The sequence below is a fragment of the Ambystoma mexicanum genome, chromosome 3q (genome assembly GCF_040938575.1).
Source record: "Ambystoma mexicanum isolate Mex_15411 chromosome 3q, UKY_AmexF1_1, whole genome shotgun sequence".
NCBI classification, from domain to species: Eukaryota; Metazoa; Chordata; class Amphibia; order Caudata; family Ambystomatidae; genus Ambystoma; species Ambystoma mexicanum.
Window position 1 is genome coordinate 914596503 of NC_090926.1, and position 26909 is coordinate 914623411.

Sequence of the window (26909 nt, forward strand, 5' to 3'; positions counted from 1 at the left end):
ATACAGTTACATTCAGCAAAGTCCTTGAAGCAATACAGAATGTGAAAATAACTATCATAATAGGCCTGTCGACATTTCTGATAGTGCAAGTGCGTAGAACAAGTAAGGGAGGAGGTAATGGATAGGAAGGAGAACAAAGCAAGCAGTAACATTACTATGTCTGACGACAATTTACGCAGTGCAGGTGGTAAACAAGAGGCGGGGTGGGGGGGGCAGGGGACGGAGGGGGAAGGAGAACAAGGCACGCTACTAAGCAAAATGTCGGTGACAAATTTGAAGAGCAGGGGAGGGATACAATGGGAAAACAAGGGGGGGAGGAGGGGAGACTGACAAGCTGCTATCAAGAGTCAAGGAACCGATGATAGGAGTAAGTGCTAGGAGGGTGAAGTCAGAGAGGAGGGAGAATGAAGATGGGGGGGTAGTAGGAAGGTAGTGGAAGAGGATGGAAGTGAAGGAGGGGTGGAAGGGAAGGAGGCAGGAAGGGGGTGAAACGCAGAGCAAAAAAGGGGGGGAGCAAGCAGGGGGGCACACAGACACTCACGGCGGGGCAGGGGGGCACACAGACACTCACGGCGGGGCAGGGGGGCACACAGACACTCACGGCGGGGCAGGGGGGGCACACAGACATTCACGGCGGGGCAGGGGGGCACACAGACACCTAAGCCAGGGGAGGGGGGCACACAGACACTCACAGCGGGGCAGGGGGGCACACAGACACTCACAGCGGGGCAGGGGGGCACACAGACACTCAAGGCAGAGCAGGGGGGCACACAGACACTCACGGCGGGGCAGGGGGCACACAGACACTCACGGCGGGGCAGGGGTCACACAGACACTCACAGCGGGGCAGGGGGCACACAGACACTCACAGCGGGGCAGGGGGGCACACAGACACCGAAAACGGGGGAGGGGGGCACACAGACACCGAAGACGGGGGAGAGGGGCACACAGATACTCAAGGCGGAGCAGAGGGGCACACAGACACTCACCGCGGGGCAGGGGGGCACACAGACACTCACCGCGGGGCAGGGGGGCACACAGACACTCACGGCGGGGCAGGGGGGCACACAGACACTCACGGCGGGGCAGGGGGGCACACAGACACTCAAGGCGGGGGAGGAGGGCACACAGACACTCACGGCGGGGCAGGGGGGCACACAGACACTCACGGCGGGGCAGGGGGGCACACAGACACTCAAGGCGGGGGAGGGGGGGCACACAGACACTCACAGCGGGCAGGGGGGCACACAGACACTCACGGCGGGGCAGGGGGGCACACAGACACTCACGGCGGGGCAGGCGATCCGGCGTACCGCGGTGGACAGCGGTAGACAGGGCCTTTGTTGTGGGCCTTCGACAGTGTGGCCGGCTCCCGCCTCCTGGTTGCAGCCATTGGCTAAAGGGGGCCAAGGCAACCAATGGGAGAGGGAGGCAGGAGCTGGCCCAGAAGATGGAAGCAACATTCACAATGAAACAGAAAAACGGCCATCTTGGAAGGCATGATGGTAACAGGCAAGTCAATTGCTCTAATAATGTCTACCCAAGTGGGTAATGCAAGGAGTGCGGAAATGCACAACAAACAAAGCAAAGTATGCACGCACGATGCATAACCAATCACTGGTCTCTGGGTCATACTGCCCCCAGCCAATGACTGCCCTCTACCTAAGCCCCTCCTCTGGCAGCCATCTTCAGATTTTTACTGCGCGTTCAAGTGTTGGGAGTCCTCGTGCGGTAGCTCTCAAGCTTTTACTGCGTTTTGCGAATTTTCAAAGAGATTTCATCTCATTTTTCAGTCAATCGAGCCTCAAGCTCCACCGTTTCTACTTCCGATCAACGGGGACCCGTTTCCGATTCTTCAACGCCCCTCAAGGGCGGAATTTTCAGTTCACTTTTCGGAGTCTTCCGGAAGATCTTTGAGGCCTACCCCGCATGGACATGCCCAGGAAAAAGGAAACGCGACGCCCGGACCCAAGCTCTTCAGGAGCTGCCCTTGATGTGGGCTGCAGAATGTGTTCAAGGAAGATGAACATTCTCGATGTCTCTACTGCCTTCATGAAGACAAAACGCAATTGGAGAAGGACTGTGCGTTTTGCAAGAACATGTCCGAGCGGACGATGAGGGATCGTTGTGCCCGCCTCACCAACTGGCTGGAGGGGAAGAGCCCAGTCGTCTGAGCAGTCTTAAGTCCTTTGAGGGTGCCCCGGCGACAGGGCCCAACAAAAGGCTAAGCACCGCGAGTCAGCGGGCACCGGGAGCGCCGAACGGGCTCCTCGGCTGCCAGGCAGGGCGCAATTTCACCGACGCCATCAACCACGAGCCAACGCTCTGGCTCGGGGAAGAGGAAAGCGGAGAACCCGGGTAAACTTCGGGAGAAATCCCAGTCGATCACGACGACAGCCGAAGGGGAGCGAGGCAGTGACCCTCCCCTCAAGGTGAAGGCCTCAAGCGCCGCCAAGGTCGTGAAGGCCTTGATTCACCCGGCTAAGGCCCCTATCGAGGGAGTCGTGGCGGCCCTGGCGAAGCCTGTGGTGGCTACCCCAGTGGAGGCGACCTCGGGGCCTAGAGTTTCCCTGCCACCGCGGAGGGAATATTCTTTCCAGCTCATCGATAAGACCCCCGTGAAAACCCCGGTGCGAAAAGAGGGGGGGCCCGGTGCCCATCACGGACACGGATACAGCCCCTGAAGAAGAACTGGCTGGAGTCGTAAAGGTCACGAGCAGGAAGTTCGAAGAGGTCCGGTCCCACGGGAGGGATCGCGAAGAGGCGGACCAGGAAAGCAACGGTGGTGGTGACGAGGAACACGTGGGGGCCGAGGATTCCACTCCCCAACCGTCGCGCCCATTGCAGTCGGCCCCTGGGCCACAAGACAACTCAGGGGCGATCTTGATGGCGATCCAGGCCTTGTGTACAGAGATAAGGACAAGGTTGCCCTTACCACCAACGGACAACCCAGCGGAGCCTGACCCATCGCAAAGCCCTGCAAGCAAGTGGAGGAGAATTTATCGACCCCCTCCTTTCCAGCCTTCTCGGCCCGCACAGCTTTCTTCCCCGTCTCCTGAGCCGAGGGACGATACGGGAACAGAGACAGCCACGACGGGGACGGTTGACGACGGTGGTGATGACGGGATGGACCTTCCATCACCACCTGCTCGGGCCTCCCCGCCTGACGAAATTGGCTCCTTCCACGCCATGATCGCCAGGGCAACTGAGCTCTCCCAGCTCTGCCCCGAGGAAGAAAAGAAGGAAGGCTTCCTCTATCAACGACTGGAGGCCAAAAGGAAGACGGTCCTCTCAGTCCTGTTACTCGATGACGAGGGGCAACAGCGTTTGCCTTCGCCGACGCGGTTGGCTCAAGGCAACCGATTTACGTCAGGACGTACAGACCAGGGTCCTGGACATGCCCTTCGACGGGAACAACCTGTTTGGCAAGGCAGTGGACGAGTCCCTGCAAGCCATCAAGGTCGATATGTAGACGGCTCGTGCCTTAGGCTTTCTTCAGAAACGACGGCTGCCCTTTCGGGGCTCTGGAGGTAAGCAGTGTGCCTTCAAGGGATTTGGCAGCAGCTCCTCGACATACCGCCAGGCGGCTCGCTCCTCATCGCAGGAGGCCTACAGGGGACGCAGCAAGCAAGGAGGATCTCGTTGTTGTCGCCAAGGCGGCAAGGCCGCCGCCAAGCAGGATTGAACCGGCCGTAGGGTCAGGCCCCCACCTGACCACACAGGTGGGAGGCCGGCTGGCGAACTTCGTCAGCGTGTGGGAGTCCATCTCAACCGACCGTTGGGTGCTGGATGCTCTGGCCCGCGGGCACACACTGGAATTTCTAAGAAAGTGTCCTCGTATTCCACCGGTGGCCAGAAAGGAAAACCACGTCCCACAACTACTACTGGAGGTACGAGCGATATTAAAGAGGGAGCCATCAAACTCGTCCCAAAGAGGCTCTGGGGCTCCGGAGTATACTCGCGGTACTTCCTCGTAAGGAAAAAGACCGGCAGTTGGCAACCCGTCCTGGACCTTCATCGTCTAAACAAGTACATCAGGTACCAGAAGTTCCAGATGGTTACCCTCCAGCACATGCTGGGACAACTGGAGGAAGGTGACTTCCTATCGTCACTGGACTTGGAGGACGCCTACTTTTTACATCCCCATCTTGAAAAAACATTGAAAGTTTCTGCGATTCGTAGTCCAAGGACGGCACTGTCACGCTCACCTTTGCTCTGCAGGAGTCAGCTTGCGACTCTCTCTTCCTCTTTCCTTATCGTGTCTGTAACTGAAGGGAAACAACAAGAAGGCGGGTGGTGGTGAGTGACATAGGCCTAGTGGGAGGAGGAGCCAAACCCTGATGCCAACCCTCTGTGACCCCCACTCTCTATATGCAGTGTATGTGTATGCTCACCTTGCGTATTGGGAAAATCAGCTCGCCATCCTGCCTCCTTCTTTAGCAGGGGCGCTCTTGTTCTGTCCCACCAGTTGCTGCTTCACTGATAAGTTCTGCCCAGTCCTGCTGTAGCTCGGAAAATGGCGTGCCGTAAGAGAGTAGTGCTGACTAATTTGGCTTGTTTGCTGACTTGGCTGATTAAGTCTCAGCCGCTCAGTTTCCGTCCTATTTACAGTATACACTGTTCAGTTCTTGAGTGCTAATGTCCTTCTTGAGGTTCCTAACGTTCTGTCCATTTGCACGTTGTGGTTTACTTATCTTTCCTTGTTGGTTGCAGATTTCCAGATATGTGTCTCGGAACGTAGCTGCCGGACCGCAACGCAGAGTGGCTGACTGGCTGGCAACGCGGCGTTCAGCGGAGGCACCGCAGCGTGAAGAAACTAAAGAATGCTGTAGCCGGGCCAAGCTCGGACTGCTGAGCCGCGGCTGATGATGGTATGAGGAATGCTGCATCCGGGCTGAGCGTGAACAGCTGAACGCTGCTGACGGTGAAGTGAGAAATGCTGCAGCCGGGCTGACGTTGGGCAGGCAGGGAAGCTGGACAGAGTGGAGGTTCTTTGCTGGAATGAATCCCACGATGGATTTTTCTCCAGACTGAAGGCACAGGGCGATGAATCACAGGTCCTCGGTGAGTGTGCTGCTACCTTGCTGGCAGGTTAAGTCGAAGCATGGATTTGAGCCTAGGTGTGGCTTATATAGCAGCCACACCCAGGACACTAGACTGCAGCCTCCAACAGTGTTTTGGGCAGCATCTCCTCCATGTTGGGTAGCCCCCTCAGGTTTCACAATGTACCTGGCGCCAGTCATTCCAAGTCTGGGTCCAGCTGGGCTTATTCCTTGGTTTCTTATTGGTTCTAAGACGGGGCCTAGATGAATGATTACCCCTATTGGGATGCTGTGGGGCAAACGTGTGTGTGGGGACCATGGAATGAATAGTGGCAATCTTTGCAGGACTGGTGGTCGTGACAGTACTCCCCTCCTCCCCCACAAGGCCCCATTCAGATTGGACATACCAGGCCCCGGTTTCCCTGGATGTGTGCGATGGAATCTAGTAACCAATCGGGAAGCATGTACATGTTCGCTAGGTTCCCAGGATGCGTCTTGTGGACCATAACCCTTCCATTCCACTAGATAGTATAATTTAGATTTAACTACCTTGGAATCTAGTATGTTCTTGACCTCATATTCTAGTTCCCCATCAATGATTGTAGGTGTTGGAGGTGCTTGTATTTGTGTGTTTGGTTGCACCGGTTTCAGGAGGGAAACGTGGAATACTGGGTGGATTCGCATTTTGGCTGGTAAGGTTAGTTTAACTGTCACTGGGTTGATGATTGCCTCAACGATATATGGGCCCAAATACCTTGGATGGAAAGTTCGAGGTCCTTTTAACAAAATGTACTTTGAAGATAACCACACGGCATCTCCAACTTCATATTCTGGGGCTGCTTTTCGACCCTGGTCTGCAGCCTTTTTCTGTCTTTCTTTAGCTTGTGTCATCATCTCCGTGGCCCTTTCAAAAGTTTGTTTGATGGTGGTGTGCAGAGTTTTGACTGCTGGCAATTCCAGCTCTTCGGGTGGGTCAAACTTTGATGTTCGTGGGTGTCGTCCATACAGAATATAGAATGGGCTTTGTCCAGTGGTGGAGTGTTGTGAGTTGTTATATGCGTACTCAGCCACCCATAAGACATCCTTCCAGGTACCTTCCGATTGATGGAGTAAACCCCTGAGGTACTGCTCAAGTGTTTGGTTGGTGCGTTCCATTTTCCCGTCGGTTTGGGGGTGGTGACTGGTTGATAGACGTACTTCAACTTGGGCTAGTGCGCAACTTTTCTTCCAGAACCTGGATATGAACTGGCTACCGCAGTCCGAGATAACTACGGTGGGGAATCCATGTAGTCTGACTATATGTTCTAGGAACACCTTTGCCGTAGTAAGCGCTGTGGGTAAACCCTTTAGAGGAATGAAATGGGCCATCTTTGAGAACAGATCCACAACCACTACTATGGTGTTATAGCCTTTGCAAGGAGGAAGATCTGTGATGAAATCAAGTGACAGAGTGTGCCATGCTGTTGGTGGAGTAGGCATAGGACGTAAAAGGCCAGCTGGTTTCTGCTTCTGGGATTTGTTCTGCGCATAAACCAGCAGGAAAGTACAAAATGCACGACATCCATTTGCCACGTGGGCCACCAATAGGTTCTTTGTATTTTAGCCATAGTCTTGGCAATTCCTGGATGCCCTTCCAGTAGTGTGTTGTGGTACGTGGTTAGGACCTTTTTTGTTGAGCTTCCGTTGGAAGATGTAGACGGTCTTGGAAATATGGCAGCCCGTTGTTTAGCGTGTGTTGATTGCTCTTGGCGACCTATGCTTGAAGTTCTTCCTTATTATGTGATCCAAAATGTCGGCCTTCAGATCGTCTAAAGAATCGAGTGTGGTGACTGCCAAGATCTTGTTTTCGGGGATTATGGCGACTGGCTCAATTTTATCGTATGTCTTGTCTTCTTCGCCTAACTGGGACAGCGCGTCTGCTTTACCATTGCGCATCCCTGGACGATAAGTGACTACGTAATCGTACTATGCGAAAAATAATGGCCATCGAAGCTGGCGAGATGATTGTGCTTTTGCCGTCTTCAGGTACTGCAAATTGCGATGGTCAGTGATGACGATGACCGTGTGTCGGGCCCCTAAGAGGTAATGCCTCCATTCTTTGAAGGCTGCTTTGATTGCGAGGAGTTTCTTGTCGGTGATTGCATAATTCACCTCGGCTGGAGAAAACTTCCTTGACCAGAATGCTATAGGATGTAATCGACCGGTGTCAGGGTCCTCTTGGGAAAGGACTGTGCCCATCGCAGTACTAGAGACATCTGTCTCAACGATGTAAGGAAGATCTGGCCGTGGGTGACGTAAGATTGGGGCCAAGACGAACCTTGACTTTAGGACTTGGAAAGCAGTTTCCGCCTCTGCGGGCCAATCAAAGCGCTTATTCTTTCGTAGCAAGGAAGGGATTGGATGAACAATACGGGAAAAATCAGGTATAAAACGGCGATAAAAATTTGCAAAGCCTAGGAAGCTCTAAATTCCTTTAATCAAGGTGGGGGGTGGCCAGTTCAGGATTGCTTCCACCTTTCTGTTGTCCATTTTGATCCCTTGCGGGGTCCGGATGAATCCTGGGAACTCCACTTCGGATACATGGAAAGAACACTTCAAGTTTTGCATAGAGTTTGTGACTTCTGAGCCTGTCAAGAACTGCTCGCACGTGGTTGATGTGTTCCTGTTCAGTGGTAGAATACACCAGAATGTCATCGATGTAAACCACGACGCAAGTGTTGAGGAGATCCCTCAGCACGTCGTTCATAAAATGTTAAAAGGCGGCCGGGCCATTGCAGAGTCCAAAGGGCATCACCTGGTACTCATACAAGCCATATTTTGTCCGGAAAGCTGTCTTCCACTCATCCCCAGTTTTCACCCGTACCAGGTGATCTGCTCCTCGTAAGTCTAATTTGGTGTAGATTTGTGCATCTTTTACCTGATCCAGTAGCTCAGGAATGAGTGGTAAGGGGTACCGATTTTTGATGGTTATCTGGTTTAGTAGGTGATAATCAATGCAAGCTCTAAGGTCCCCTTCTCTTTTTGGAACGAAGAATAAAGGCGAGGCTGCAGGAGACCTGAAGGGTTGAATAAAGCCATTTGCTAAATACTGCTCCAGGTATACCTTCAAGTGAGTATTTTCTTGTTCTGTCAAGGCGTAAATACGGCTGCAGGGAACTTGGGCATTAGGGATAAGGTCTATTTGACAGTCATATGCTTGTTGCGGTGGTAGTGTGTTTGCCTGCTCTTTCTGAAAAACATCTTTGTAATCGGCATATGCTGCTGGCAAGGCGCCTAGAAGACCAAGTACTCCGTTGCTCCTAGGGATTTCTTGTGTTGATGCATCTCGTGATTCCGGAATTCTGAAACAGGAACGGGTACACTCCTTAGAGAAGGTTAACCCCCTTGCTCGCCAGTCGATTAGCGGGTTATTGGCCTCCAACCATGGAATGCCCAGGATCATGCGAAACTGGGGAGCATTTATCAGGTCAAAGGCGATGTCTTCGCTATGGCCACCCTGGCAAAGGAGTGTAATGACTTCCGTGTGATGGGTTACTGGCCCAGAGGAGAGTTGGGTACCGTCCACTGCCGTCACTTTTTCCTGTATAGTCTTTGGATGGGCAAGAAGACCAATGCGGCCCGCTAGGCTTTGATCGATGTAGTTACCGATTGCCCCACTATCAATGTACGCCTCGAGGGTATGTAAGCAGGAGGGCTGTTGTCGGCTAACCAAGATCACTGGGATGACGAGTTGAGAGGTCTTTAGACCCTTCTCTTGGCTCGGCAAACAGACCTCTACATTTACTGGGCGTTGGAGTTTTCCGAATCAGGTGTGGATTCCCCAGTCTCTAACACCCCCAGAATTCATCTAGGTGGTTTTACCGGACAGTCCCGCAAGAAATGCCCTGCCTTGCTGCAATACAGACACAGCTGTTGTTGCTGTCTTTTCTCCCATTCTGCTTTAGTCAACGGGCCCCGTATCCCGCCGATTTGCATAGGCTCGTGTTGACTCTCTGGTTTTCGAGGTTGGGGTTCTCGGGTACGCACAAATACGGTCCTACTGTCAGACCGAGCTCGATCGGTTTTCCGATCTTGCAGTCTATGGTCGATTCTCAACACGAGATCAATAAACTCTCCACAATCCTCGGGGGGATTAACAACTTGTGCAAGAACATCTTTTAGCTCTCCCCGTAACCCCCGATGGAAGAGGGTGGTCCTCTTCTCCTCAGGCCAATTGGTTTCGGCCACTAGCCTGTTAAACGTTGCTATGTACGTCAAAAGATCCTGACTTCCTTGTCGCAATGAGAGAAGCTTGTTATCCAAGGCTTGACCCCTAGTGTGTCGGGCAAATAACTTCTCCAACTCCCGCTGGAAGCCCGCGAAATTACGTAACAATGGGTCATGCCCATTCACCAAGAGAATGGACCAATCTGCTGCATTTCCCCCCACATACGACAAAACAAAGGCAACTCTTGACTGGTCATTTGGGAAGGCCCCTGGTCGACACAGGAAATGCAGCCAGCACTGATTCATAAACACGGCAAATTTATTTGGGTCTTCGGTGAATCGTTCTGGTGGAGCAAGCGGGACCGATCCAGGAAGAACTACTTGCACTGGGGCAGCTCATGGGGCTACTGAAGGCTGGCTCCCTGGTAAGGGCGCCTGTCCGGCCTGGTTCTGCAACATTTGTCGTGCCAGCTCCTCTGTGCGGTCCCTGTTCTCCACCAATTCACGACGCAAGGCGTTTGTTTCCTGCTGGGTGGCCTGGACCTCTGCCCGTAATTCCCCTAACATCTGTGCTAACTGGTCTGTATCGGAGGTCTCCATGATACTCGGGCAGAGACTTTCAAAGGAGGCTTTGCGTTCTGTCACGCTCACCTTGGCTCTGCGGGAGTATCTGGAACCTCAGCTTGCGACTCTCTCTTTCTCTTTCCTTATCGTGTCTGTAACTGAAGGGAAACAACAAGAAGGCGGGTGGTGGTGAGTGACATAGGCCTAGTGGGAGGAGGAACCCAACCCTGATGCCAAGCCCTCGGTGACCCCCACTCTCTATATGCAGTGTATGTGTATGCTCACCTTGCGTATTGGGAAAATCAGCTCTCCATCCTGCTTCCTTCTTTAGCAGGGGCGCTCTTGTTCTGTCCCACCAGTTGCTGCTTCACTGATAAGTCCTGCCCAGTCCTGCTGTAGCTCGGAAAATGGCGTGCCGTAAGAGAGTAGTGCTGACTAATTTGGCTTGTTTGCTAACTTGGCTGATTAAGTCTCAGCCGCTCAGTTTCCGTCCTATTTACAGTATACACTGTTCAGTTCTTGAGTGCTAATGTCCTTCTTGAGGTTCCTAACGTTATGTCCGTTCACACGCTGTGGCTTACTTCTCTTTCCTTGTTGTTTGCAGAGTTCAAGATATGTGTCTCGGAATGTGGCTGCCGGACCGTAACGCAGAGTGGCTGACTGGCTGGCATCGCGGCGTGCTGCGGAGGCGCCGTGGCGTGAAGAAACTAAAGAATGCTGTAGCCGGGCCGAGCGCGGACTGCTGAGCCGCAGCTGACGATGGTATGAGGAATGCTGCATCCGGGCTGAGCGTGAACAGCTGAGCGCGAACAGCTGAACGCGGCTGACGGTGAAGTGAGAAATGCTGCAGCCGGGCTGACGTTGGGCAGGCAGGGAAGCTGGACAGAGCGGAGGCTCTTTGCTGGAATGAATCTCACAATGGATGTTTCTCCAGACTGAAGGCACAGGGCGATGAATCACGGTCCTCGGTGAGCGTGCTGCTACCTTGCTGGCAGGTTAACGCGAAGCATGCATTCGAGCCTGGGTGTGGCTTATATAGCAGCCACACCCAGGACGCTAGACTGCAGCCTCCAACAGTGTTTTGGGCAGCATCTCCTCCATGTTGGGTAGCCCCCTCAGGTTTCACAATGTACCTGGCGCCAGTCATTCCAAGTCTGGGTCCAGCTGGGCTTATTCCTTGGTTTCTTATTGGTTCTAAGAGGGGGCCCAGATGAATGATTACCGCTATTGGGATGCTGCGGGGCAAACGTGCGTGTGGGGACCATGGAATGTATAGTGGCAAGCTTTGCAGGGCTGGTGGTTGTGACAGGCACTACCAGTTCAAGGCCCTTCCCTTCAGACTAAAGTCGGCACCCAGGGTGTTCACCAAGTGCCTGGTACCAGTGGCGGCGCAGCTGCGCCTACAGGGGATCCACCTCTACCCTTATCTGGACGACTGGCTAATCCGGGTGGAGTCAAGGGAACTCGCCGTCGAACACACAAGGAAGACCGTCCAACTGCTCATGGATCTAGGATTTTCTATCAACTTCACAAAATTCCACCTAATACCGTCGCAAGCCACCCTGTTCCTGGGAGCCAAGCTCGATACAGTGGCGCGACTAGCGTCTCCGTCGGAGGAGAGGACGAAGGCCATCCTAGGCAAGGTGCAACGGCTGTCGACCATGGACGTGGCCAAGGTGAGGTCTGTCAAGTTCCTGCTCGGCATGATGTCCTCCTGCATTTACCTTGTGCGCCTTTGCAGACTACGGATGCGACCACTGCAGGAGTTCCTCGACGCCCGTTGGATGCAAGCGATGGGCAACTTCGAAGACAAGATCTCACTCAACGAGACCTTTCGATGGGCGATCCAGAGGTGGGGCACCCGCGCGCATCTGACGGCGGGTATGGATTTCCAGACCCCGGCCCATCAGGAGACGGTGACGACGGACACCTCCCTGAAGGGATGGGGGGCTCACTCCGGAGATCACCACACAAGAGGCCTTTGGCTACCGGAGGAGAGGTCACTTCACATCAACGTCCTGGAGCTACAAGCCGTGTTCCGTCCCACAAGGGCAAGGTGGTGAGGATCTTCACCGACAACACCACGATGATGTTTTACAGCCGGAAGCAGGGAGGCACCAGATCCCAGCCCTATCCAAGGAGGCCCAGGATCTGTGGCATTGGGCCATAGCCATCTGCGGCAGGATCAAGTGGACATTCTCTTCCGACGATGGAGCAATCCCCAGATCAACCTGTTCTTGACTGCGGTGAACACCAAGTGCCAGAGGTTCCCCAGCCGGGGAGCACGGGCGATGCCTTCTCGTTCCCCTGGGATGGCCTGTTCCTGTATGCGTTCCCGCCGTTGCCATTGCTGCTGCGACTCATCAACCAACTCAAACGGTCCCGGTGCAGGATGATCCTCGTCGCACCGGCGTGGCCGAGGTAGATCTGGTTCCCGGACCTTCTCGACATGTCAGCGTCCCCCCCAGTCAAACTGCCAACAGACACGGATCTCCTCGTCAGAGAAGGAGGCGCCACCCTCCACCACGATCCGGTGTCGCTGAACGTGCAGGCCTGGCTCCTGCAGCGTTAGAGTTTGGAGGGTATGATATCCTGGCTGACTGCAAGGAGGTGCTTGCAAAGGCCAGGTCGCCCTCGACTCTCAAGTGTTATGGACACAAATGGAAGAGGTTCTCTGTCTGATGCCGTCCACAGAAGATTAACCCTCTGCGGATTACGTCCCCTCAGGTGCTGCCATACCTACTGTCGCTGGCCAAGGCGGGGCTGGCTCACCTCATCAAGATCCATCTAGCAGCGATATCCTGCTACTCCAGGACCCCGGGGCGATCATCTCTCTGGTCCCATCGCCTGGTGAAGGAGTTTATGAAGGGACTGTTCCGGTCATTCCTGCCAGTGAAGGCTCTGGCCCCGGCATGGGAGCTCAACGTGGTGCTGTCCAGGCTCATGGGGCCGCAATTCAAGCCATTGCATTCAGCACCGTTGAAGTTCCTCTCGTGGAAGACGGCGCTTCTTGTGGCCATCACCTCCGCACAGCGAGTGGGAGAGCTCCTGGCCCTCTCCTGTAAACTTCCATACTTGACTTTTCACAATATGAGGGTGGTGCTGAGGACGCCCCCCTCCTTCATGCCCAAGGTGCCGTCGGACGTCCATCTCAACGAGCCCTTGGTGTTACCTGTTTTCTTCCCGTCACCTTCGTCTCCGACTGAGAGGACTTTCCACTTGCTGGATGTAGCTAGAGCGCTGAAGTTCTACATGGACCGTACGAAGAGTTTTCGGATGACATCACAGCTGTTTGTGAACTTTGGAACTGTGAGCAAAGGGAAGGCCCTCTCGAAGGCTTCCATTTCCAGATGGCTCTCTGGCTGCATCATGCACTGTCACGGATTGGCAAACCGACCGTTGCCCGGCCGTCCGAGAGCCCATTCTACCAGAGCGATCGCTGCTACCACGGCATTCCTATCTGGTGTGCCCCTGCTTGACATCTGCACGGCTGCTATGTGTAGGGCGACGCACACCTTCACGAGATTGTACTGCGTCGACCAGGATTCCAGGGAGGAGTCCAGAGTCGGCCAGGCAGTGCTGCGCAACCTGTTCGCTTAAGGTGAGCCTGGTGAGGAGGTAAGAGATGCTTAATGTTGAGTTGTTGTATTGCTTAATGTTGAGCCTGTTGCCACCTCCCGTAGTTGTGCATGTGTATACTGCTATATATTCTTTTATTCATGAGCATGTGAATCCATGCAGACCCCATGCTGGAGAAGGAACAAGTTTCTTACCTGTAACTGTTGTTCTCCAGCATGGGTCTGGCATGGATTCACATGCGAACCCTCCCACCTACCCCTCTGCGGCTCTTCACTTGGTCATACTGCCACTTGGCGTGCTACCAAATCTGAGGATGGCTGCCAGAGGCGGGGCTTAGGGAGAGGGCAGTCATTGGCTGGGGGCAGTATGACCAAGAGATCAGTGATTGGTTACTACTATGAAAGACAGATCAGAAAAGAAACTGATACTGATTTTTTCTTTACCGAGGATTCCCAGCCTGACGACGGGGAATATTCATGAGCATGTGAATCCATGCCAGACCCATGCTGGAGAACAACAGTTACAGGTAAGTAACTTGTTCCTTTGTCTGTACTGCCTTACCTGAACGGGTCCTCTCTCAGCTTCTATTTCTGCACCTACGTCTACAGGTTCTATTGCATGTGCCTGGTGTGGAGTGTTGTGAGGCCCTACCACTCGCCCTCTGGAACAGGAATGTCCCCTTGATTGTGTGATTGTTTCCCCATCCCTCCACTGCCCGGGGAGGTCCCTGAGTCTGCTGCTGTACAGTGCCTGGGGGGGCTCCCTCCTGCGCTGTATCTTGTTTATGTCTGTTATGCTGTGTACCCCTCTGTTCATATGTCCTACACTCCCAAGAGCTGCCTCCATTAGTCCTTGTGAGGTAGAGCTTGTTAGGTTCCTCCCTCTCTTCGTCAATATGGTCATCGCCGTCATCAGATTCGTCATCCATGTTGATACAGAAACTAGTTGAAAAGTTCAACTTCTGTGTTACCGGGCTGGGGTTGTGGGGTACATAAAGATTGATGTCTGTTAATTTACATATGTCCTCCTCCTCCTGCAATCCAAGGTGTGCCGCGCGGTGTCCGCTTGGCCTTCCATTGTACTCACCTGTACTTTCCTCTTCCTTTTGTTTGTCTTCTGGCCATTTCCTGCCTAGTTCTATTATGACTTGGTCACTTAACTTTTCCAACGCCCCTGCTTCCTCTTCTTTCCTACCTTGTTCCCTTACCCACCGTTCCATCCTCAATTGTTTGTCACTTCTCCTCATACTTACGTGATTCCTGAAGTAATATTTTCTTCCTCCACAATGCCATCTCCTCTTTTTCTTCCTCTAACATCTTCTCTATTTCTTACCTCTTCCTCTCCATCTTCCCCGCTCTCTTTCTTCACCTCTCTTTCTACTGTATCCTTTTGTTCCTTTTCTAATAGTCCTAAATACTCCCTTCGATTTTGCTCCCGCAGCCCCAGTTCACTTGCCGACTCTCGCCTTTGCGCTTTATCTTCTCTTCCTAGTCTGGCTTCTCCACCCTCTTGAGGTTGCTCATTTCCCTCCTCCTCTGACTTACCTGCCTTTGCGCTGCACCTGTGGCCCAGCTCTCGATTCTCTATCACCTTTGTTGCACCTTCTGCTTCCCCCATTGTGGCCCCTTTTACTTTTAGTAGTATCTGTGCAGCTATCCACTCTTCCGGTCTAATACCTGCACACGTTTTTTTCGCCCGCCGCACCCCCTCCTCGTCGAGGTCAGGGTTGTCGGCCGCCTGCTCTATTCCTCCTGATTGGTCTGTTTGGGCATAAGGGGGTGGTTTATAAGTGGGATTTGAGGGACCCTTTGCTGCTTTTAGTTCTCTTAATGGGTATAAGCCTTGTTCCTCCTCCGCGTCATCAGATATTACACTTGGTGGTGCGGGAGGGGGAGCGGAAGGGCCTGATCCCTCCATCCTCTTGGAACATACGCCACAGTCCAAATATTTCCATGCGTTTAGCTAACCTTTTCCCTTTGTACGTACTCTGTAAATGGGTCAAAAGTGATTGCAGCACGTCTTTAGAGAAGCTGCCGTTGGACAGCCTCGGCCTCACTATTTTCCCTTCTGTGCCTTTGGATCATTGTATACTGTACTTCACTATCTTATCCTTGTATTGGGGCAGGGTCTTGCAAAGATGTTGTATGGGGATTACTGCTCCATTATACATGGTCCCCGTCCCACCATATGAATACATAGCAACTCTTTACCTGACCTATAGTCGAGGTTTTCGATATCCACGGTCACTGGAAAAAAAGGTTACAGTACACTGTTTATCAATATTTTTCACTACGAGCCTCCGCGGCTCTACACCTTACCCAGTGGGCTCGGAAGTCAACCCTGCCTTCACCAGCACTGCCGCTGTCCAGAACACCACCGCAACCGTGCGCAGGATCCTTCCATGCACTGCCGTTTGTTCACCTGGCCTGCAATCCCAATTTCACCATACCAACTCCTCGCCTTCCCACCACAATGTCCTATGCATCAACCTATGGGTGACGTCACCAAACTAATATTTTAGCCAATGAAGAGGAAATTGTGTGCACACGATAAATGCCCGTTTTCCCCACTCCCCGCAATACACCTCAAACCCAAAATATTTACCCAGCCGTCTTCCCACCTCTGAAGATGATGAAGTATTCTCTTTTATCTCTTGTGTTTGCTGCAAATGACGTGCAACCTGACGGTTGAAATACCTCTCTACGGGGAGGCTTAACCAGACAAAACACCTTCAGCAATCTAGGATAGCTCCATCTAGCCCTTACTGGGATCCGTCATCTATGTTCCGAACTAAAGCGTCCAACACATAGGAATATCACATATATACAAGATGTCACAGTCCGAGCCTACTGAACCCACAATCCTTGCTCATCATCAGAGCCCTTCGCCACGATACTCGAACAACCACAGAAAAGGGACTTCTACCGCTGCTCAGGTCCCTACCACCGTGCACGTGTCAAAACAATTCCAGCACCAACATTAATCGCGAATTACAACTCCCTCCTCCCGCATACATGAAACCCACCTACACAACACATTGCCTGTTATGTGGACCACACTTATGTTCTTCTGTGTTCGTCGACGCTGCTCGGCCGTTGTCTCCCTGTTAACCACTCGTCTCACCCCTCTAAACTGCGTGGACACCTCGCCTACTGCGGGCGTGGATAGATTTCTCAAGGCGGCTCCTGGCGGCCTATCTCCGGTTGCGCTGTCCAGTTGTCTCGCAATTCCTGCAAGGGTCCTGCAGCCTTTTGGGTCCGACGGCTAAGGAGGCAGCTTCTAGCTGGGCTGGCACCACAACAGATCTCGATGGGACCTCCAACTGTTAGGGGCAGGCCCCCATGGTCCGGCCGTGCCACTCTGGGGGCCTGCAGGTGCGAGTCTGTGGAAGGCTTAACTCCTTCCTGCTGCCCAATCAAGAACATCAGGTCCACACAAGAGGCAAGGAATTACTGCTGTTTATCATAATAAACGCACCACAGGGATCACATACATGGAGGAACGTCCACACATCTCTCAACAGACCCTGGCTCGCAGGCCAGTTTTGTGGTTGTCTGACGTCGCAATTAACGTCATCTTCGGGAACCGTCTCAAAAACCTATTCTAGCTCGGAGTAGGCTGTTGACTAGTAGGTCCCATATGGAAACGTATAGTGGTGCTATATCATTGGCCCGTGCAGTGTCAGGTGGTACATTTAGCCATTCCCAAAAAGTTTTTACTTCACAGTTGTTACAGTGAGTAAGCCCCATGATTGGTCGATCACCCCCACTGTCCATCCTGAGGGTCCTTGGCTATGATTGGATGAGCCAGGTGCCCCCGAGCCTGAGATTTATTCTGTTCCCAGCCATGGAACACCTGTGAATAGTGCTGTGTGTAATTATGTATCAGCAAGGTGCAACTATGTGTCAGCATCATGACGGTGTGTAGCCCATAGCTGTAATAAGCGCGCTCCGGTTCCCAACGCAGTGCTGTAACGTGACTGTAACAACTTTGTTATAGCTAGTGTCTGAATGGCGGAACAGGTTGCTCTTCTCAGGCCCAAATCTTGGCTGACCCTCAGCTCGGCCAGATCACGTGCTTAGAGACCATGCCTGTCAGCACGGGGCCTCCAAATTGTTCTGTATTTTGTCAGAGAGCTCACCTTTCCTGTAGCTGGTGTTACTTAGGTCCAGAGTGAGGAATGTCATTTGCAACATTGCAACCTTGGTGGTGGCTTCGCTGCTGCCACAGTAGTTCTGCTTGTGCATAATTCTGTAAGGCTTGGCATCCCATTCTAATCCGATCCCGGCCTGCTAGATGTCTTAAGCCATGGTCTGGCTTCTACTATACACGTCTTCTAACAGTCTATAGGTTAGTGCATCATGTCTGTCAGGTCCCTTGAGTGCGCCTGCCACACAATGGGGGTTATTTGCATATGAACGCCTGCAAGCTTGACACAAACTCTTCTTTCTTCTTGCGTTTCCGTGGTGCTGTAGCAGGCCTAATGGCAAAATAATAAACGTGCAGACAGTATCTAACTATAGAGCTGTATACCTGTGATCTTCGTGTAGTTGAGTATGTATGAGTGTCCAGGGTGTGCGGATACCACGTATGCTTCATCTCTGACATAGCTAAGTCATCATGGTGTCTCTACCGACAGTGGCTTGGTTTCTTGGAGCTTAATCGAGCCTGTCCATGTAGCCATCTCCAGTTCCGTCTTGCATCTCCTCGTTCACTCTGGGTAAGATTTGCACTACTGATGGATTGTAGGTTCTGCTGATAATAATCCATCATGGAAGCAGTGGGAATGGGTGCAGGTTCGTATGAACGCCAGCCATACTGTCGCAAATTCTTCTTCCTGTGGAACAGTCTTCCGGGACGAGGGGCATGTTCTGATTCTCCCTCTTCAAATGTTTCATCCCTACTCTGTTAGGATGGCGATCCTGAGTGAAAATTCCCTAGACTATAACCGTTTATAATCAGGATTGTATAGCCCTAAATGCTTCACACAGTCATTCACAGTTATGGTGCAGTTCCCACAAAGTCACTCACAGTTTAGGAGTTCTTTCAAGAGTCCAGAACCCTTTGTGTGGTTGATGGGAGAAGCTGCCCTGCAGGCTTTAACTCGTCATCCAGATGACAGTTGATTTATTTCCCATCTGTCCCGGGTACATTTCCAGTCTGCGCTCATTGGTATGGTGCCGTGTAGTCATGGGCTGTGTGCAGAGTACTGAGCTACTCTCCAGCTCAAGATGACCAGAAGCTCACCATTGGCTCTGGCTTCTCAGGGAGCCCTACTAGTTTGGAGTGTCAGTGAATCCACCTAGCTTGGATGCTTAGTGAGTTGTCTTGGCTCAGATTCTTGTTACGCTCTCCAGCCTCACACTCTAAATAAGGCTTCCTGCATCGATTTCCCAATGTTGCCTTCCTTGCTTGGATTCTTAGCAAGCAATTGTTATTTAGTTATCTTGGTGGGTTTGCCATTCCCACCTGAGTTCGAATTATGGCTCTAAGTTAACTTTATGGCTATTAATGGCTTTGCTCCTCAGCACCTATTTGATCATATCTCTGTTTACTCACTATCTCTTTCGTTCTGCCCCTCCTCTGCACTCAACCTCACTATCCCATGATGTCGCTATGCCTCCTCTTCTTTACGCTCGTTCTCCATACTCGCCCTGCTCCACTGGAGCATGATGCCTACCACAAGCAAAGCAAGCCCAGCTGTGGATCGCTTCAATGCTCTGCTTAAACTTCACTTACTTGCTAAAGAGGGAGCGTCTGTCCTCTTACCCCATCTTCCCTGCCTGACCCCACCACTTAATCCATTGATGCATAATGTCATTTTGTATATTTATATAGTACTCCTGTTTAGTTTTAAGCACTTGCCTCCTTAGGTTAAAGTTACCTTTGTAAGTCACCTGTTTCTGATAAAACAAATTCAATTCAGTTAGTCTTGTTTTGTTGCTTGTAGGCCCCACTTCTTTTTTCTTTGCATTCAAATAAACTGGCTAACCACTTGTTTTCATCTTTGTGTTATTGTATAGGCACTGTGGTAGGTCAGAGGTAGGAGGTAAACAACTCAACAATTGTGATTCAAGGTTTGATTTTACTCAACTTAAAGAACACCCCCTGCTGGCCCTATGTCCCTCATTACAAGTACACAAACAAGGGGGTCTTGGAGTGTCTCTCTACTTGCCTATATCCCAGGTTAGAGTCTCAACCAGAGTTTTTAGCTCACTAGCCTTTCATAGAAGAGACATTTCCAATACATTTCTGTCTTTGTCCTTCCCAAGGGCAGTCCAGCACCGAAATGCCAGGCAATTCTCCGCTGTACAAGAGTAGCAACAGCAACCCAAGACATGTGTTTTGGCCTAGTTGGGCCTCGTCAGTGAGGTGGAGCTGTGCCTCTCTAAGAACTGTCAATTTAGATTAATTCTAAACCTTCCATCCATCACCTCTTCGTTTTTGCTTTGTCACCCCGAGCGCAACGGGTATGCCCAGATGTGGGTCCCGTGCCTGCTGGGCCTTGAGGCCCATGCTGCTCTTCACTGATGAAGCCCAACAAGGCTGAAACATGTTTGTGGATGTTTGTGGTCTCCGTGCAAAAGGCATGTGAGCTAGCAGTTTGAGCTGGACTGCCCCTTTTGGAGTGGGGCCAAGCCTGATTTGCATATGATCTTTCTCCTTCTGTAATGGCTTGGCAGGTGAATAATTATGGTCTGGAGGGCTGCCCAGCGCAATGCCAGAGGTTAAGATTCATTCTAAACCTTGCAGCCATCACCTCTATGTTTTTGCCTCATTACAAGTGCCTGTAAAAGAAGTTACCGGCACCTTTTCCGGATTGGGTCACTCAGAGTCTGCAGGCAGGGGCTGTGAACTACTGGCAGGTGTGACCTGCCAGTTGTTCATGCTCCTACGGGCAGATCATTCACTGAAGCACTGGCACCGTTACTAACCGTGCCGGAGCTTCAGTGTTCCCATTCCTGCGGAGTACCATAGGACTCTGCAGGAATGGGAACTTACTGTTCCGCCACCGCCTATAATATCCCAGTATTTACGGAATATCGGGTGGCGGAAACAGACCGGCGGCCTACCGGCAACTTCATAATGAGGGTCAATATTTATGGTGGAGGTTCCCTATTCTACAAAGTAACAAACAGTGCTCATCAGGATTTTATACAAAGACAACTAGTCCTTTGTCCAAACCTATTCTTATCTAACTGGCCATACCATTAAATAACAGAAAGACAAATCTTGCCTAGAGAAGTGGTTCTTCTTCCCCTTTCCTGGCTTCTGCTGTTTGGTGTGTGACCCCCTACAAAAACAGAAGGGAGCAGGGAGACTCTATACTCTGGACCAGAGTATTGTAGTGTCACAAGAATCCGGAAAAAATGTCCAGAGAACAAAACTAAATTACTTAAAGGTTGTATCAATTTTATTTAATCGTGATACAAACATTTAGCAAATAATCAATTAATGATATAATACTTTAAAGAACAAATTATTTCATATCACAGCAAAAGGGGGTACATCTAAAACATGGCTAAAGTTCAACCATCAACCAAACCATTCGTAGTGCAACATTCAATCCGTACAACATTCATCGTGACAATCATCCAAACAACAATAGTTAAAAAGAACAATAGCTAAAAAAGACAAGATAACATTACTCCATAGTGGGGAGTGACCACAATCATCTCAGCCCAACTAATAGTTTTAATATGTGTTATTTTGATTTTATAGGAGCAGAAGAACATGCAAAACAGTCTATCACAAGGGCAGATCTAGGGGTAACCATGTAGTGTAGATCACATCCCTTGGAGGAAAAACTCAACCGGTTTCGACGTAGTATGTCTAATGCACAACGTCTTCATCAGGAGGTATGGAACAGTAGACTGCAAGAGAAGAGCAGAACTACATAACTAAGCAGTAGTGTCCCTCCTCCCAAAAACAACCAACCAAGAGAATAAAAATTAAATAAAAGCTGTACCCACTATATGCCACCTATTAGCGACCAATAGTGAAAAAGAAGAAAAGTATTATGGTGCAAGGGAGAAGAGAAGGAATCAATGTGCATCCCAGATGCGGAGGTAAAGAATAATAATGACTGCCCAGCCACAGGGGTGTCTACTGTAATGAGGATGCAGAAAACCAGTAGAAAGGAGGCCAGCGAAAAGGCAAGACAAGGGGAAACAAGTGAGTCCACTAAATAAATCATACCAAACATAGCACCCAAGAAAAATAAAAAATCTTGTGTGAGGAAAAATAAATAATATAATGACCAGACACTAACCTCACACAGTCAACCAAGTACTGGTGTGAGAGATGAACAAGTTGTCTGTTCTAGGAACAATGGGTCCTACCGAGAGCTATGGTGGTCCATAAGCTGAAAAGATAATAATAAGTAAATGACAGCAAATAAACAGGGGACGAACCAACAATAGATGACCAAGGCAAATAAGGAATAACTACCTGTGGGGCCAGAGACACTGTGTACCGTGGCAAAATTCGTCGTACAATGTGATGAAGGGCCCTGCTGGGCACAAGATACGAACAGAGGGCTCAGTTCGAATAAGCAGGCCTGGGTGAGCTGTGAATCCAAGAAATGAGAGACAACTCATGCCATGTATACAAAATATATGCAGAGTAATATTGCATCAATAGTTAGGGCAGCGCATGCAATAAAGTGGAGACACAGCCATCTGCGATTATAGTGGGCTCTAAAAGTGGGTGTGCATGTGTCACGTCGCTGACCTGGAGGTCAGGGGTAACCCCCTACACAAAAATGTCTCTTGAAACATTCTCTCTCTCTTGACCTCTCAGGTTCTTAGCTTTGGATACAGTTCAAACAACAATAGTGTGTTCCTGAAGTTTCCCACACAATCCAAAAGAGAAGAATGTTCCTCTTAGCCCACTAGGCTTCAACTTTCTTGTACAGTTCCAACAAATTACCAGTTCATTTTATGTAACAAAAGCACAACTGATACACTCCTGGGATCTTCTACAACAAGTATCTCAAATCTGATATTTCGGCTTTCAACTGACCAACTTGATCTTGTAACTCTTTCAACTTTCCTCCCCTTGTTCTTTGTCCATCCTCACACGAGGATTAGATATCAGATAGGCTATACTTGTCGGTGGTCCTTCGGGGTTCGAGTGAGTTTGTTTAATAAAAATGCTTACAGTTCTCCACACACAGCGTGTCACTGCAGGGTGCAAGCCGGACTTGCCTCAGATATCTTGGGTTAAAGTTTCCTTCTTGGGGAATGTTCAGTTCCAACCCTAATTTCTGCTTCTTTTAGGTTTTGGTCCCCCCTACTGGGAAATAGATTTTGGGTTCAGCTCCACGGGGAGGTTTGCTTAGTCTTTGCTTTCTAGTAGCTCTCTGCTGGGCCTTATCTTGAGAAATGTTTCTTACACATATAACACTGTGGTTGTTTTGACTTCATTCGGGTCTGAGTGTAACCTTTTCGGCTGGTTTGCTTACTCTTTGGTTTCTAGTAGGCCCCTCCTGGGTCTTATCTTGAGGAAAGTGTTCAACCCTTGTGGTTGTTACTACTTCTTTCTTGTTTTCCGTCACCCCTGCCAGGGTGTATGCTTTGAGTTTAGCTCTTCAGGGGCAGTGTGCTTACTCTTAGGTTTCTAGTAGGCACCTTCTGGGTCTTATCTTGACATAGCCCCCAGGGTTGTATCTACTTCTTTAAGGTTTTCAGTCACCCCTCTTGGGATAGATGTTCTCGGTTTAGCATTTCAGGGCGGTTTGTTTACTCTTGGATTTCTAGGAGCCCCGTCCTGGGCCTTAGATTCCTTCACCCCCTTTTTGGGATTTTCTTTCAGTGGACTAATAGACCCACTGCTCCCCTTTGAATGTATTCCACATGTTAAGCATTTAAGATCTCTCTTGTCGTCTTGCGGACCTTAGCCGCCCTCCTCCCTCTACTCGCTATGGCACGTGTACCTGTGTGCTCACAGGGCCCGTCATCAGGGAAGACTGGTTGCTCCTTCTGTGTGTGAACTGTCCTTTTATCTTCACTAGCTTCCTCCTTCTTTGCTCTGGTGCTACAGTTCGGCCCTGTTGGTCTGTTGCTTTGATTGCAGGCTCTCTGCCCACCACATATGCATCATGGTCCTGCCTCCAGGCAATTTCAGCTGTGCCCGGCAGCAGCAGGGTCCTGCTCTGCACATTCTCCATGCTGCTGGTTCCTTTCCGGCGATTGTACTCTTCCGCCCAGGCTCTGCTTCGCTTCCAGGCAAGAGGCATTATGCCCCGCCTGGGAACGTAAACTAGAGTTCATTGGTCATCTTAAAGAAGAGGTTGCAACCAAACCCCGCATTTATTTTTTTTGTTACTTTATTTATTGAGCTGTACATTGCAACAGAGAAGTGGGCAGTATACAGGTGGTCAGTAGGTATACATTCTGCGTGCATATGCTAGATAAACATTATACAAAACAGCAAAGCAGTGATTGGGGGTACCATGGTCAGTGATATAAGCAACACAGTGATAATCAAAGCATACAGGTTAAACAGGACTGAGTACTGAGAGGTCCGGTCGCTGGCATTGTCATTGGTGTCTGCAGTCAAAGAGGATATATAAGAGTGGAATGGGGTCCAGATATTCCTGGGCCTAGCCACTGGTGGTTGTAGGAGTGCCCAGCGCTCCTCAGTAACGGAGGTCCAGGTGACAACCCAGAGCCACTGAGTGTGTGGGGGCCCCCGGGCGAATCCAAAGCAGCGGGGAAGAGGTAATTGGGCAATCCAATACTTCGGATACAGTAGTGCATACCCTCTCCCAGAACAGGTAGAGGCGCGGGCAGGGCCATAGCATGTGTATGTAGTTTGCATCATCTGATCCGCTTTTAGGGCGTTTGAGTGGATGGTCTTTCAACATGCGGTGTAGTTTGATCGGGGTGTTATGTTATGTTATGTTACTTGGCATTTATGTAGCACTCTATATATCATTGGTATGACCTCAAAGTGCTGGTAGGTTGAACGCTCTCGGGAACCGTAGTTCTGGTCAATAGAGAGAGAGTCATAGGGTGCGTGGGTGCACCAGATATGTGTGCAGCTGACGTAATTGCCGGATGGTAGCTGCTTGCTAGCGTTAGCTGTGGTGCTGAAGATATCAGTTGGATGTGTGCAGTCTGGTGGGCGGACACCCAGACTGGGCTCTGGCTGAGTTAGGCCTGAAGGACGCATATGTGAGCAACAGGGCCGGAATGTGCTCGGCTAGCTGCATTTTATTAGGGTGATGAATAGCTAGGCCAAATTAATCAGGGGTATAGATGTGTTCTAGTTGATTCATGGTGTATAGGAGAGAGTGGGTGTAGTGATGTGATATAATGGTTATCTTTAAAGCGCCCGAGACCAGGCATTTAGCAGGATGGCAGGGAACAGAGCGACACAGACACATAGAGACAGGGGCTTACAGCAACAGGAGGGGATACAGATATATAGCAACAGCATGGGGAATAGGAAAGCAGGGTACACAGTGATGCCCGTGTGGGGAATGTTTACATTTACATTTGCATTTCCATCCAGATGCGATTCAGGCTAATGTTCACAGCTGCACCCAAGTGATGGGCATATTCTAGGTGCGGCATTGCTAACATTTACAATCCTATCAATAAGTGACAGAGGCTAATGTTCACAATTCCAACCAAGTGTGGAATTGCTAACATTCACAATCCTGTCTGGCGCAGGCTAATGTTCACAATTCTAACCAAGTGCAGCATTGCTAAGATTCACAATTCTATCTAGATGCGATGCCGGCTGCTGTTCACAATTCTAACTAAGTGCGGCATTGCTAACATTTACAGTCCTAACCAGATGCGACGCAGGCTTCTGTTTACAGATCTAGCTAAATTGGTGTTAGGCAGAATCACATGCAGTACCCTTTGGGAACACTACATGCAATTAAGACTACAAGTGTCAGTACAATTTCACCGTTGGTACAAGCCACATAGTTATGGGGTAGCAGTGGCTTGTACCAAAGGTGAAATTGTACTGACACTTGTAGTCTTAATTGCATGTTGTGTTCCCAAAGGGTACTGCATGTGATTCTGCCTAACACTGGTGTACAGTGGTGAGGATAAAGTATACAAGGCTAAGCAACACTAGTAAAGCAATTGTTTTATCATGAATAAGTGATGCAGGCTAATGTTCACAATTCTAACTAAGTGCAGCATTGCTGAAATTCACAATCCTATTCAGATGCGACAGAGGCTACTGTTTACAAATTTAGCTAAATTGGCATTGCTAACATTCATAATCCTATCAATAAGTGATGCAGGCTACTGTTTACTGATCTAGCTAAGTTGGCATTACTAACATTCATAATCCTATCAATAGGTGACGCAGGCTAATGTTCACAATTCTAACCAAGTGTGGCATTGCTAAGATTCACAGACATGCTGACAATTCAATTCTATTTAGATGTGACTTAGGCTAATGTTCGTGATTTCATCTCTAAGTGTTGCACATGCTACCGATCACAAATCTATCTAGAGGTGATGAAGGCCGAAGTTAATAGTCCCGTTGAAGTGCGGCACATGCTAATGTTCACAGTTCTAATTAAGAGCGGAAGTGTGGCATTGTTAACAGTCACAATCTTGTCTGGTGCTGGCTACTGTTTACAAATCTAACTAAGTTCAGCATTGCTGACAATCGCAAACCTATCTAGATGTGACACAGGTTAGTTTTCCCAGTTCTAGGTGATGTTACCATTCATCATTCTATCCAAGAGAGGCACATGCTACCATTCACAATTCTATCCAAATGAGACTAATGTTGACTGCAACCAGGTGTGGCAAAAGCCAACATTTAAAGGTCTGTCAGTGTGGCACATGCAAGCATTTACAGTTTAGATGTAGGTCAATGATAGTGGTAGGGCTTTATAGAGTAAAGTAATTGCTCTACTCCCCACCCGTGCCACACTAACATTTTGGTTGCTGCTGGTTGACGGCTGGTCGCTGGCTTCACTGGCTTCCCCTGTGGACACCTGCTGACACGATCTGGGCCCACCTCAGTTGAAGCCGTCTTTTGTCTCGGGTCCTTAGCCGCGGGGCTGCAACGGGCAGAGGGCTGCCCTGGAGTGGTCAGTGATGTGCTTGGGGAGAGCCAACCACAAAGGGTGGGAGGACTTGGGAGGCTGGTGGGGTTGGGGGAGAGCGTGGGGGCTTACCTGAGCATGAGAGGAGTGGGAGCCAAGGCCTTGTGCAGGGGGACTAGTTCCCTGTTGCAGGATGAATTTGCCAATCAGGTCACGGGGTGGAGGGAGCGGGGAAATCGGGAAGCTGGGCCGGGTCTGTTGGGGGTACAAGCGCTCAGTAGAGCTTTTGTTCCTGAACTTTAGAAATATCAGCCAAGGCTGAGGGGGGGGAGCTGGGGGAGCGTGGAGGCTTACCTGAGGCTGAGAGGAGTGGTCGCCGAGGCCTTGTTCAGGGGGACTAGTTCCCCGTTGCAGGATGCATTGGCCAATCAGGCCGTTGGTGGCCGGGATGTGGGTGGAGGGAACAGGGAAATCAAGGAAGCTGGGCC

At 50.6% G+C, this 26909-nt stretch overlaps 1 protein-coding gene across 4 annotated transcripts in view; it reads left to right on the plus strand.

The window, feature by feature from the left end:
• Window positions 1-26909, plus strand: part of AMZ2 (archaelysin family metallopeptidase 2) — a 591533-nt gene that overhangs the window by 232419 nt on the left and 332205 nt on the right. The window lies entirely within an intron of this gene.